The following is a 14,369-nucleotide window of genomic DNA, read 5'->3' as shown; positions in this document are numbered from 1 at the left end:
CCACTCACCATGTCCTCTAGCACCAAATGTACACATTTCTTGAACACCTCCAGAGATGATGACTCCATCACCTCCTTGGGCAGCCTGTTCCAGTAGCTCACCATTACTTCTGAGAAATTTTTCCTAGGATGCAACATGAACCTTCTCTGATGCAATTTGAGGCCACTGTCTCTCATCCTATCACTAGTTATGTGGGAAAAGATGTTAATTCCCATCTTGCCACGACCTACTTTCAGCTAGTTATGGAGTTGCAGTTGTAGTTGCTCCCCTTTGGACGTGCTTCAATATCTCAGTGTTTTTCTCCTAGTCAAGGACCCAAAACTGAGCACAGTGCTCAAGGTCCAGCCTCATCAGTGGCAAATACATAGTGATGAGCGCATCCCTAGTGCTGCTGTCTGCACTGTTTCTGATACAAGCTGGGATGCCATTGGCCTTCTTGGCTACCTGGGTGCACTGCTGGCTCACATTCAGCTGGCTGTTGATTAGCACCACCAATTTTCCACCATGCAGCTATCCAGCTATTCTGCCCCAACCCTGTAGCACTGCATGGTGTTGTTGTGATCTTTGTACCCTCAGGCTTCATCTGCCTCCCAGTTTCATGTCATCTGCAAACTTATTGAGGGTGTCCTTTCACATTTACAGTACAGCTCTTCAGCCTTAATAACATTGGAACCCATTTCTCAAACAGGTGTATTTTACCACGCAATATATCTAATTTAAAATCAGAGTAGGTACTAAGGACAAGTCAACGCCTAAAAGAAATGCACATCATTCTCGATAAAGATTTGACACATCTGACTTAGCATTGTGATGCCTATTAGCACAGTGCCATTGACTGTCCTTTTCATGAGTAGAAATATTTGTGATTTAGAAAGCATATGATTTGCTGCCAACACAAACTTTTGAGAATCACATTATTACAGAACTACGAAACACTTTTCTAGGAAATAATGCTATTTAATAATATTAATGATGGTTAGATTCACCTTTCTTTTCCTTACTTGGCTGCTGTTTCTAATAGTGAGCAAGAAACACTGAGTTATTGTCTATTGCTAACTTTTCTATCTTTATGTCATAAATATTATTATTTATTTAATTTTTATTATTTATTTGATATTCATAAAAAGCAGCAGTGGCAATTTGAACTAAATGTCTGGTTTTTTCTATACTAGTGATTCATGAAGAAAGGTCTATATATATATATATTATATTATATTATATTATATTTGTATTATATTATGTTGTATTATATTGCATTATATTGTATTGTATTATATGTCTTCCTACAACAAATTTATAATGTTTTAGGGGCTGGAGATTTTTTTTTTTTTGTAGTGGTGGTGGTGATCTGAAGTGTGGGGTTTGTTTATTTCCCCGTTTGTTTTAGTTTAAAGAATTGTCAGAGAATTACTTGCAATATAATTTGTAGCAATAAAAAAAAGTCAAGAAAAGTCACTATGATACATACCATGTTGCTTGGCAAATTCAAGAAAAAATGAAAGAGGACATTTTTTTGTTGTTGTTGTTGAATAAGAACAATTAGAGCCTCAATAACAACTTTAAAAAGGAGATTTCAAAAAGGGTAGTGGTAGTAAGATTCGTTGTCAGCTCTTGGCAACTACCTTTGGATCCTCTGCAATAGCTGACATAATACTCTCCAGGACTATGATACAGCCAGACATGGCAGGGTGAGATTTGACCACAGAGAGTAAAAGAGTGAAGAAGAAACACACTGAAGGGCATTCTCTCTTTTCATTTGTCATTCATGCTTTCTCTCCCCCACTGTTTTGTTCAAACATACCTAATTCAAATGAAATTTGTGCACTCCTGGTCAAGTGTTCCAAGTAGGGTTGTGTCCCATCCCAGCATTATGTTTTTAAGACATTCAACCAAGGCATATGAGACCAAATTTGAGCTATTTCTGCTTCATGAGAAGAATCAAACCCACAGTTTCCTCTTTCTGAACAATGCTCTCTTGCTGAATCCTCTCACGATTAGATAGCTTGTTGGTTGTAAGAAGGGTTGCCCCATAGAACCCATTTTAAAAAGGGTTTTTCTGGAAGAGAAGGACTCTGTGAAGAATTTTTTTCTGGAAGAACCTGTGGAGAATATTTTCTCTTTCCTGAAGACAACATTCTTTCTTACTTACATAAAAGCACTGAAAGCTACATGTTGTTTTTTGTATAAACAAACTCAAAATACAAAGTCAGCAACTCTAAGATAGCTACTGGCTATTTCTTAAAGAAGGAAGATGGTATGCTGTTGGCAAGTGAGGGTTGAAAGGGCAAGGGCTTAGCTGACAGCAGTAAGGGTCGGTTTCAAACAGCTTGGGAGAACTTCCTAAAAGTAACAATAAACATTAATGTTAAGGTACTTCAAGTTTCCAGAAGAGGACAACAAAAATGATGATAGGGCTGAAAAGCATGTCCTGTAAGGAGAGTATCCCAGTACAGAGAAGAAGAGACTGAGAGGTGATCTCACTACTCTGCAGCTCCATGAGAAGGGGAAGCTGCCAGCTTCTTCTTCTGTGAAATTATGGCAGGATAAGAACAGCATAATGCTGCCAGGGGAAGTTCATATTGAGCACTGGGAAACATTTCTTTACAGTGAGGATTGTCTAACATTGGAACAGGCTTTCTGGAGAGGTCATTGATCCCCCATGCCTTATCATTGTTCAAAAGGCTTTTGGATAATGTTCTCAGTAATATGCTTTAACTTCTGGTTATCCCTGAAGTGATAGAGAGATGGAATTGAGAATGTAAAGGCACAGAAGGAACTGAATTTGGCAAGAGATGTGAAAAGTAACCAGAAGGAATTCTACAGCTACATTGCTCAGAAGAGAAAGGCAAAGGAGTGTGTTACTCCTAAGAGTGAGAGTGTTGCCAGAGAGAACTGGCAACAACAGACATGGAGAAGAATGAGGTACTTAACAAATTCTTCAGCTCAGTCTTTATTAGGAGTCAGGCTTCCCAAGTTTCTCAAACTCATGTTCCCAAACCTCTAGGAAGGAGTTGAGGAAGTAAAATTTTCCCACTGTAAGAGAAAAGTAAGTCTGAGAACACCTGATGTCCTCCTCTATTCTGCCCTTGTAAGGCCCCATCTGTAGCACTGCATCCAGGACTGGGGCCCTCAGCATAAGGACATGGAACAGTTGGACTGGTTCAGAAGATGGCCATGAAGATGATCAAAGGGCTTGAACATCTCCCTTATGTAGACATGCTGTGGGAAATGGGAATGTTTAGCTTGGAGAAGAGAATGACCTGGGGAGACTTCACTGTGGCATTATATGTAACTGTCTTGTCAGTTCACTCTAAACATATACAGTGAGGTCCTTCTTCATATTTCTGCTTCACAACGTCAGATAGAATCAGATAGAAACTCATGTCACTTTTTAAGCTGTGATATTAAATTAGGCTAAAGGGCAAAGGAAAAAATCACACTTCATTTCTTGGCTGCAGAAGTCAGAGGGAGGGCACAAAAGCCTTCCTGACACCTCTACTTGGAAGTACAGCCATAGCTCTTCTCATGAAACCAAAGGCAGGAAATTTGGCTTCCACCACTGCTGGCACAATGCGACTTCTCAGGTTGGTACCTGTATTGTTTCTCGTGTGAGAGAAAACACTCTACTCCATTTGCAGTGGTATTTTCTTGACATATTCTCAGTCACATCTGCCAAAGCCACAGAGATAGAATGGCTTTACATTATTATTTTCTTTTAAATTAGTTAAATTAGAATCAGCCTATTTGTTCTTTAGTTATCAATGTGCTTCCTTGGAAATTATATCCTAGATTTGTGACATGTTCTGATTAAAATAGATTGATTTTTCAATAGCAATACCTAGAGCTGTGTCAGATCTGAAAAGTTTTACAATGCTATGAGAAATGGTCTAGGAAAGACAGAAAATACTATTTTGTTTCAAACTCATTCACAGCATTAAGAAGTAAATATAAATAGACATTACACATTTTTCAATATAATATATATTTTTCAATAATGTGATGCTGTCTGTTCTTGCAGTTCATTTCAGAATCATTTTAATTAAATATTCCACCATTCCAGCTGATGCTGTGTTATTTCTGCCAGTGTCTGCCCAGAAATAAAATTGCGTGTAAAAGTAACAAATACAATTACTAGCAAACTATTCTCTCTCTCTCTCTTTCTCTCTCTCTTTCTCTCTCTCTTTCTCTCTCACACACACACACACATACACATACACACACAAAAATCAATTGGATTGCTTAGAGGAGTTGCCATCCCTGCTGCTGTCCTGCTGATTCCTTCTTGTTGACAATGCCTGCAGCAAGCAGCAGAGCTGGAAGTCCAGCACTGAACGCATCCCAAAGAAAATATTCATTTTCACTACTTCAGCCCTGACTGCCTACCTTGCTTGCTGTTAGACTGCTGCATCAGGAGTACATCTTTGCTTAGTTCCTGCAAGCACATCAATGGCATGATCTTGTGGAACTGGAGCCTACTCTTACTCCCTGCTCATACACTGTTCCTGGCCCACCTGTATCTAACATGGGTTTTATCTATAAGGTCTTCTCTGCTCTGTCCTGACTTCTTCAGGTTCCAGGTTGGTGGGATCAGATATAACATTCTGGAAGTGTATGTATGCAAGGAGTCTGGAAAGGGGATAACAAGTCTGACTATCCTCAAAGTTCTGTCTGCCCTTCATATGCTTATTGTTTCCCATAGCAGTAATTTCCAAACCTAAAAGAAAAGCTAAACAGACAGCAGAATCTACAAAAGAAAAGAGCACAAGAGAAGGAAAAACTGGGGGAGAGAAGAATACGCTAAACTCCCACCATGGAGGAGCATGAAATCAATATGTCAATGAATATTACAAGCACAATCCACAGATGCCCCCCTCCCCCCCCAAAAAAAATCTACCATAAAGCAGCCAGAAAAAAAAAAAAAAAAAAAAAAGAAGAAGAAAAGGGGGAAGAGAATAACATGTCCATAGAAGTGCTTTTATCTTTTGTGAAATTCCGTGTACTGAATGGATTTTAGACAACTTTTTTTTAAAGAAAAAAGTTTTCTCTTTTCTCTTCCCTAGATCTCATAGATTCTGACACTTCTACTGCAGACTTTTCATCCTAGTTTTCATCAGTATTCTCAGCAACAGTAAACTAGTCTCAGACCTATTTCTTCCTACATTCTTCTTCACAGAAACTGTATTCTGTTGTGTTGTTTCTCCCAAGTGTATTTGATCCTTATGACAGAAGGACTCACTTTTGATTCCAGGATATTTGTTATTGCCTTTAGTTTTCTTCCTAGTGCAGAGTCTGTACTGATTCAGATCTCTAACTGCACAGTTTCAGTTAGAACAAAAAACAACACGCTTCTCAAGTTGCTTTTCCATCCAGATACTTCTGTCCATACTGAATTATATTCCCCCTGAATCCAGCTGAGATCATGACAGGCATTTGGGGAATAGAGTTTCCTACTGTGCACCGCCACAGAACTAAGACTTCAAACAACCAACAAATTACTTCTATTACCACTGTTGAAGTTTTAATGGGATCAAGGTGAGATCAGCAAGAATCAAAGATAAAAAGTCCATCCATATGCACGTCCTGGCAAAGAAGTACAATAAAAATAGTCCAAACAGAAGTGGGGTTTGGGGTAATATCAAATAAAATGTCACAAGGTGAGGATAAGTCCAGTTTTCATATATATTCAAGTCATGAAAATAGGATATGAGTCTAAGAAAAAAACTATGACACTCTGAAAAGAGATTCATTACAGTATTTGGTTAAAGCTTTGCTACTTCTTCCTCCATAAGCTTCTCTGTTGCAATTACAGTCAATAAAATTAATCTTTGTGATAATAACTAAGCACCATACAAATCTAAATTTCACCCGGTGCAGGAGAATTTCACTGTAGCCTATATAGCCACCTGAATAAAAGAGTTACGATTTATCACATTGCATTAATGTTGCCCTCTGCCTGAAATATGGACATAATCTCATGAAGGGAAATCTTATTAATAGGAATCAAGCTAAATTGTAAATTGTTTCATTTCTTTTGGATGAAAGTAGTAGTGCAGGAAAGCCTTTGTCACAAGCATACAAAATATCAAAATGAAAAGCAAAAACATCTGGTTTAAATTTCAGAAATTTAAAATGTTGTGTTGCTTCAATAATCATAAGCTAATGCTTATTTTATATCTTATACAAATCCAAAATAAGAAATAAAATATTACAAATTTTTAAGAACAGGTTTGTATTCTTTGATTACCAAAACAAATTATATTCATGTGATTAAATCCAGTTAATCTGAAATAACTGCTTGTATAGGTAAGAAGTAATTATTCCAAGTATGTGCGCTCTGAACGTAAGTAAATAAAATAGTTAATTCTGCGATAAGCAAGTTTGAAATCTAAATGGTCTTTTTCACACTAGTGTTGCAAAAATTACCTTGGTTTATTATGAACTTTCCCTTTAAAAGGAAACTAGAGGTCATTACTTGAGTCAGCAGAAAGGATTATCATGCTGGAGTCAGCAAAATTGTTTCATTTAAAGCCCATGTGGAATTTCACATTATTATTCTTGCAGAGTCTCATTATTTTCAATGTTGCAGAAATTCTCTAACATAAAATTCTTTGTGCACTACTTCTTCACTTAGTGCTGAAAAGCAAAGCTGAGACAGAATCTATCTTTATTAGCATATTTATGCTGCTGAAGATGTGACTAAACAGGAGGACTGATGATTGGTGGTCCAATTAGTTAATGTTCAGACCAGTAGTGATACTGGTAGCTATAGTAAAATGATTTGTTGAAGTGCATTTGCAGTTTTTTTGTTTTGTTTTGTTTTGTTTGATTGATTGTTGTTGTTTGTTTGTTTGCTTTCCAGTCAAACTGAATGTATTTGTCCTTGAGAAACTTCTATTCCACCACAGACATTCAAAAAGTAAATATTCCCAATATTTAACATAGCAGTGGTCCTTACAACCATTGGAACTTCCTATCAAAACCTAGAACAAATAACCAGGTAACTATCATCCAAGATGTAGCAGATCCTTATGCTTTTCACCCTTCTGTTATAAGGTGACAGCCAGTATTGGTTACTGAAGTAAAGCACAAAGGATGATCTTATTTAAAGTAATATCACTACAGGCACTGACATTGTTTCCAGATATCAGGCACAGGTCAAACGTGGTTGTTGGAGTGGAAGCATAGTTCCTGAAAAAAATCACCTGTTATTCTAGTCTTAAATCCCTACTACAGAACAGAATGGAACGGACAGAACAGAATAAATGGTTCGACTGCAAGGGACATTCAAAGTCCAACTGCCTGATCACTTCAGGGCTAAACAGAAGTTAAAGCTTATTAATGAAGGCATTATCCAAATGCCTCTAGATGACTTAAAGGCATGGAACATCAACCACCTCCCCAAGAAGTCTGTTCCAGTGTTTGAACATCCTCATGATAAAGAAATTTTTCCAAATGCCCAGACTGAATCTCCTCCATCACAGCCCTGTGCCATTCCTATCCTGACATTCCAAGTGTAAAGCCTGTCAGTTTCCCCTCCTTAGAGAGCTGAATAGAACAGTGAGTTTGCCTGATGACTCCTCCAGACTGAACAATCCAGATCTCCTCATCCTCTCTTCAAAGGACATGCCTTCCAGCCTTCATCATCTTTGTTGCCCTCTTCCGGATGCTTTCAAGCACTTTGACATCCTTCTTCTGTTGTGGAGCCTGGAACTGCATACAGTATTCAGGTAATACAATACCAATGTTACATTTTTGCTGGCTAATGCTATTTTAATACACCTCAAAATGCAGTTTGCCCCTTGGCTGCTGAGGCATAGGTCAAGCTGGACCTGTTGTCTGTCTGTGCTGCTCCCGGCCCCTTGACCTCCAGCATTGCTCTATCACAGAAGATGGAAAATTACAGTTAGAAATTGAAGAAGATGTTTCTTTGAGATGGAAGATGAAGACTGAAGAAGTATTCAGGAACCATAGTTTTCTCCTCTATTGCATGAGAACTCTCGCAGATAGGTATTGCATCTCTGAAACATGCTATTGGTGTGGTCATGCACACTGATTTCAGAAAATATTTCACAGACTAGAATGACGTGCATGGTAGCCATGAATCCTCAAACTCCAGAGTGATGTGATAAATGCATTCTACATACTCTTCAGAGATGGATCTTCTACAGGATCACCCATAACACGCATTTTAAGATGGAGGAATCAGTTCCTGAATAAACTTTCTTCCATCTTCAGTTATAGAGAGCATAAACAACCAGCTTTCACTTCATTCTCAGATGTCAGAAATTGGATGTAATTAATCCAATTTTATAGCAATCCTGAAGTGAATTTGAGGCTGAACAAACTTCAGGTTTAAAGAATGCAGTATTTTACCATAACAATATCAGATGTTCAGGGTTGTTCAAAAACAGATTCTGTTTTTGCAATATTTCACAATATTTTAATTTTTTTTTTTTTTAATTATTATTTTACATGAGGAGATTCTTCTAGTTCCAGTCAGGATCTCTCGTATGGCTGCTTGAAAATCTCTTTGTCTTTTCTACAGCACATTATTTTAGGGCATTTCAACTTCTAAACAACCATGGATTAAATTATAGTTGCAGTCAAAACTTCAATACATATACTTCATATTTCATTTTATCTTGACTCTATTTGCCATATAAGCTCTGCTTTCATTCTGTAAATTACACCTGCTCTCCTGCTGGAAGACAAGAAATATAATGCATTTTTGCATCACAGAGTTGAAGCACCTGGGAAAAGGTGTGAAACATTTTCATGCTGAATGAACGGATGTGCAGTTATTCACACACTGCTTTTTCAAAGGTTAATGGAATATGTAGTATCATTTCAAGAACTTGTTATATTGTTTATTTTGGATGCGATGTTCACTCATATTATGTTAAAATTATGGTAGTTTATTCAAGGTCACATATTGTTTTCTTATTTTCACTTCCAACTTAATTATCTTGCACAAAGAAACACACCCAGAATTATGAACAATTTCCGAGAAAACATTAATCAATGTTTTGATAATGAACAAAAGACTTGAATAGCAGAAGAAAGATATCCCAGAGCTACAGATTTAGAAGAAGAGAAAACAGGAAATAAAAAATAATGCTTATATACATCTCATTATATTCTACTTGATAGTAGCAGATATTTTCCTAATAATAACAAAGACAATATTTCTGTATTATATATGGATTAATAAAAGTTGCACTTCACTTCCCTGAACTTTAATAACTGAATGTTACACTCAATCTAAGGTGAAAAGTAAGCTCCTTCTAGAATTGACGCAGAAAGGAAAGTAAAAGAGAATTCTATAGTTGTTTTGAGAAGATAGAATTATTCTAGCTATGGGGGAACTTTCTTCATTTAACTGACAGTTAAACAAGTCTTGGCAAATGGCTTTGATTAGACAGACACAATTTAATTGCATAAGATGTATCTTACCACAAAACATAGTCAGGTAACTTACTAAGGATTTCTCTTCAATATTGATTTCAGAGTCAGAAATATAGAAAAGTTACAGAAATTATTATACAAACCATCCTATTTAGTATTAATAGCTACATCAGTTTTTATCCAAGCCTGAGTCTTATACCTGCACATCGGATTTTATACCCCTCTTCCATAATAATCATTTTTTATTTCATCGTTATGCATGCCAATTCTATTTTTTGTCAAAAAGTTTCACCTTGTCAGATAAAAAATAACCTAGACTAGTCTTGATAACAACCAAACTGTGCACAGTTTATAGATAATAGATTCCTAAAAGGTTAAAATTTGTTTAACCTTTTAAAAGACTGTTAAAATATCATTTTGGGAAAGTGTGGTTTTAAAAATGTTATCTGATTCAGTAAAAAAAGTAGAAAACAAAGCCAAAGAAATTTCACTGATTCTATCTCTCATGAGAAATACTGTATGAACTTAAGAAACTGTTTTTTGTATTTTAGTTAGGATGTAAACTTGAACTACATGAGGATCATGCAATGTTTAAATGATTGCTCAATGGTTTGTTTAAGAAAACAAATGCCAAACTTCAATATATTCTTTGTACTTGTCTAAACATGTTCTTTTAAAATCAATCTATTTTTCACAAAAACCTCCTCAGCAATTTTTATATATTTAAAAAAGACTAAACCTTGACCCTCCATTTATTCAAGATAACTTCTTCTAAGTGTTAGACCTGGGATAAAGAAGTTCAGATATCATACAATGCATTGTCAGGAAAAGGCGTGGATAGTTTGCATACGACATTTCCTGAGAGCTATGTTTACAGGGAATTTGCTTTGTTATAGTTCTTAAATCCATTCTGTTTGTTATTAAACACTGTTCTTTTAGGAATATTCATTGACCAGTGTTTTTGCTTACTACAAACTACAGTATACAGTTTTCCCACAAATGTTTCTGTTCTAGATGCAACTTATTGTGGTATAAAAATCTGCATTGCCTTTCATGGAATATCATCCATTAATTATCATAGCATCTGTTTTCATACTGATTTCTGTAGCAGGAAATAGACCACAAATGAACCAATAAAGCTGGTGATAAAAAATATAAATAACATCTTTGCTTTCTTGCTACTATGTTGGCTTTTCTTTAGTCCTGGCCAGTATATGAGAGAGAATAGCTGTTAGGCTGAGTCTGAAAATTAACTCTACAGAGCTACTTTATCATCTATTTTTGACAAGCAGGTAGTACAGAAATACAGCTTAGAAATATAACACTCCACACTACATAATTATGGCTATGATTCAGTAACTGCTAATACATATTATACCTCTAGGGAGATACCTTGTGTTTTATTGACAAACCTTCCTCAAATTGAAATTGTGATTATTTCAAAATAAAAATCATGCTGTTTAAAACTTATTCTTTATTTCCATATTCTCTCTTGTAGTGTATTATTTCTATTTCATAGTGAAAAAAAAAAAATTAACAAATTATAAAGCTCTGGCCCCCTCATTACAGAAAACATTACAGAAAACACTTGGAAGCCCTAAAGCATGTCTGAAGAAAGGCAACAAGGCTGTAACTTTAGCACTGAGAGATGTGGCACAGTGGTGATGAGTTGAACTAAGCGCTCTTAGTGGTCTTTTCCAACCTTAACGATTCTATGGTTCTATGATTCCAATATATTCATGAATGAATGAGATTGTTAATAGCATGATATTTGGTGATCTTGTCTGTGGACTGCTTGCAGTAATTTTATGTGAAAAGCTGCATTTTAAGAAGAATGCATCATGCCAGTTGTATTTTTGCACATAGATTTCCTCTCATAAACACTGATGCTTTTCTCCTGAAGTCCAAGATTAAAAAAAAAAAAAAAAAGCAAGCTTAGATTTTATTATAATCTTAGGTAATTTCAGCACAAAGACATTTGACATTTATACCATTTGACAAATGTGTAGAAATGCTCCATAACATAATATCTTTCCAGTTCTAATTTTGTTCTTTTTTTTGGGGGGGAGGGGGTCTCTAGCTTTTCCTTCAACCCTATTAGCTCAAAGAATTTGAAGTCCCATTTGAAAATTCTCAGCTATGCTGGAGAAAACAACAGGCAGTGGGTTGAATAAATCTGTAAAAAAAAAGAAATAAAATTTGTCTTTGCATTGTTTTATTTTCCCTAGTACTACAGAAATGTATTTTTATTTACCAAAACAGTACATTACAACAAAACTGTGCTCTTCAGTAGGTCAGACTAAACAAACATAACAATTCCCTTGGCCTTCACATCTGTTTAGTCTGAAAAAAAAAAAAAATTAGCCAACTCAATGGAAATACTATTCCTCTATCGTGACAGGTTTTGTTAAGCATCTTGCAAGCCTGACATTTTGAAGAAAGTCAATATGATGTCTTGAAACACATACAAAAAATTACTTACGTAACATAAAATAACAGCTCAGGACCACAAAGACAAGTGGCATGTGAAATATTAATTCAAACTGACTGAAAATTATAAGTTTTATTGGATTTTGATACCTTAAGAAAAGCACAAAATTGATCACTTCTCTGAATTATAAGCTTCTTTTTCCCCACCAAAAATAGTCTCTGAGGACCAAGTAGAACAGAAAAAAATGTAAGACAGTAACAAAAATAATGTATTATAAAAGGTTAAATCAAATTATAATAAATCATTTTTATAATATGTTATCATGTTATAGTATTTGTAGCACTAATAACGTACCATTTCAGTTCTTATTCTCATTTTAACTACCCTAAATGAATGAATTTATATCAGTCTGCTTCATGAAACAATCCCTTACCAATTTGCCCAACAAGTACAGCATGCAGATAAATTTTGGAAAAGATGGTAACACTAAAAAAATCAACATAAGCAAGTATAGAATATTATTGATGTTCACTCTGTTTTATCAGTTCACTGACCACATGCAATGAGTAAATTATGTTTATTTAGAAAGATCTTAATTTGCTCAGTCTATTTAGAGCATCTTACATTGTATCTATGGTGCTACTATGTACCTAATTGTACAACTTTCTTGATGTTGTCCATGCAGCTATATGGTTAATAACTGTATAAAAAATTGGTCTGTAATTACAGTTTACCTTTCGGTTTGGATTAGTTAATTTTTATGATTACCAAGTCTGTGAATTTTCAAGGCTCTTTTCTCCACAGCTTTGCTCTTTCCCATATAAAGCACACATTGCTGATTCAGCATCGTAATCACCACTATGAATCTTGTTGCCATACCTACAGCTAAGTTGGCTGTCTTATCTTAAACTAAGTATTAGTTCTACAAGGCATAGCACTGAGCTGATTGCTGTAGTCTAAACTCCTCTTTCTGCAGCCCTTTCTTCATTGTGCTATTTTAGCAGTATCTGCATGCTTCTCTAAGTACTAGCTGGCTGTATGGCATTAACAAACCAGAGTAGCTACATACAACTAACAAAATAATGCCAAACATGAGACAGCACTGTGTTTGCTCAGATTCACTGCTCAGTTCTTACCTTCTCCCACAAAACAAGACAAAGTATTTACACAAATGAACTCATCTGACAGTACTCTGATTTACTTGACTTCAGAATCATAGAATCACAGAACATAATAAGAGGTTACTACAAATCTGTATACATCAGAATCCATGTCACATAAAAAATGGTAAACTTGGAAGCTGGGATTTTTATCTCCCCATCAAATTAATTATCCAGGAACCCAGGAACCATGCCTGAATCTACAAATAGCATCTCCTGGAGCTTTGTAATGCAAATGTCAAGTAGACACGCTGGTGCAATTTTAGCTTTGGATCATCTCTGGAAAAAATATCACTTCAATATTATTTCAAAATCTCACCAAAGATCTACCAAAAGCATTTTTCTTCTGGTTATGAGCTATTTCTCAATCAGCTTTACTGCAGTCAGAATCATTTAGCTGAAAACTGAGGTAACAGCTTCCTAGAAGAAATAAAGTTATCGCATCTGTATGATATGTTTTCCTCACTGGCTAGGTAAAACATTTTCAGAAAAGGTCACAAGCCTCTAAATAAGAGACGAAATGGGAATGTGAACAAATGTGGTAATGGGTATAATCATTCACTTTATCTTAACACAGGCACTCATTAAAATAAACATGCTTTTCTTCTAGCAGACCCAATTAAACTATGTCTTGGAGACAGAAGACCTTACATTAGAGTCTGAAAGATTTCTTTAAAAAGTTGAAGATCTCAGGCAGAGAATTGCCTGTTAGGTGCATAGGTATTTGATAATGGTGCCAGACTGACTTAATGAAGAATGCAACCTGTTTGGGCTAAGGTCAAAAAGGCTGCAAAGCACAGGGGGCAATGTTCTCTTGAATTGCTCCATGAGAATTTACTTGAATTGCTGAGCCAGCTTTAAAGGTTCTGCAAAGGGTGTTGACCTGAACCAGAATCTTGGCTTTGAGAAACCAGTGTCAAAGACAGTAAGCACAAATTAATCCAGGCATAACACTCATATCCGCTGACTTACCAATGATCACAATATTATTAATGAAATTAATTCTGGTTCCAGATGATACGTTAGTTATTTTAAAAACCCTAGTGTGGTCTCTCAGCTCTTTGACTCAGCTTTATTCTAATAAACCATCTTTGAGGAAGGTGACACAAGTTATTCCTAAAGAATATGATATTGTCTGAAGAAACAGACATGATTTGTCCGTGCTTGTTATACTGGGGAATATCTTGAGAACGAAAGAAATTGACTTCAGACTGACGAACACGTAAAAAAATATTTATCTTTCATCTATCTACAAAAGAGGCAACTTTGGTGCTTCTTCTAATAGTGCTGTATCACCTGCAGTATTACCCTGCAGCAGAACAAGCAGGCATCTGTCCATGAAGTTACTGTTTCTTGACAGTGGTGGCCATCAG

Source organism: Tympanuchus pallidicinctus, unplaced genomic scaffold (genome assembly GCF_026119805.1).
Source record: "Tympanuchus pallidicinctus isolate F22 unplaced genomic scaffold, pur_lepc_1.0 scaffold9, whole genome shotgun sequence".
Lineage (NCBI taxonomy): Eukaryota > Metazoa > Chordata > Aves > Galliformes > Phasianidae > Tympanuchus > Tympanuchus pallidicinctus.
Note: the sequence above shows the minus strand (reverse complement) of the source record.